The sequence below is a fragment of the Lactuca virosa genome, chromosome 9 (assembly GCF_052849685.1).
Source record: "Lactuca virosa cultivar CGN04683 chromosome 9, Lactuca_virosa_CGN04683_v6, whole genome shotgun sequence".
In the NCBI taxonomy this organism is placed as follows: Eukaryota; Viridiplantae; Streptophyta; class Magnoliopsida; order Asterales; family Asteraceae; genus Lactuca; species Lactuca virosa.
In genome coordinates, this window is record NC_136434.1 from 124,555,887 (window position 1) to 124,556,661 (window position 775).

At 43.6% G+C, this 775-nt stretch overlaps 1 non-coding gene across 1 annotated transcript; it reads right to left on the reverse strand.

Annotated features, from left to right (window-relative positions):
• Positions 1-367: 367 nt before the first annotated feature.
• LOC145141677 (small nucleolar RNA R71) lies at positions 368-474 on the reverse strand. Its single transcript, XR_013722871.1, has one exon. It is a non-coding gene; the product is annotated as a small nucleolar RNA R71 (small nucleolar RNA).
• Between the last annotated feature and the right edge of the window lie 301 nt (positions 475-775).

A 775-nucleotide genomic window follows, 5' to 3' on the forward strand; every position in this document is an offset into this window, starting at 1 on the left:
GTTCCCATGGGAGAATAGTAGAAAAAGATGTGTGACGACATCGGCCCGGGACTTGTGCAACCCGCGATTCCCGCAACTGCCACCTTTGAACTTAAGGGCCACATACTCGCACAAACTTAAGGAAATCCCATTCTACGGGAAGGATCATGAAGACGCATACAAGCATCTTGACGAAGTCAATGACATAGCCGACTACTTCAACGTCCCTAATGTGGCTCGCGACACTGTTTTGCTATGTATGCTACCAGTCACATTTAAGGGAGCCGCGAAAGATTGGCTGAAATCACTCCCTCCAGGATCCATCACCACTTGGGCCAACATGAAGGGAAAATTCATTGATCAATTTTGCCCTCCTTCAAAGATAGTCAAGTTGAAGAAAGCCATAACAAACTTTGAGCAACAAGCTGGAGAGTCCTTATACGAGGCGTGGGAGAGATACAAAGGTTTACTAAGGAATTGCCCATATCATGATCTTAATAGCCAACAAGAAGTCTCCATTTTTTATGATGGAGTAAATGTGACAACCAGGCAACTCCTTGCTCGCAATGGTTATGAATTAGTGTTTAGGATACCTTCGTGGACAAACCCCTGAGATAAATTTAGAGTTTACATGACTCAATACAGTTCGAATCACAGCAGGACCCGATGTGTTCATCAGACTCGTCGTGTCTGTCATTGACTCGACGAGCCCAGTCGTTTTTGTTAGGATTTATGTTTTGATGTTTTCTGTATTTCGTGGTTTGTTTGTGTTGTTTGTGTTATTTTGCAGGAACAT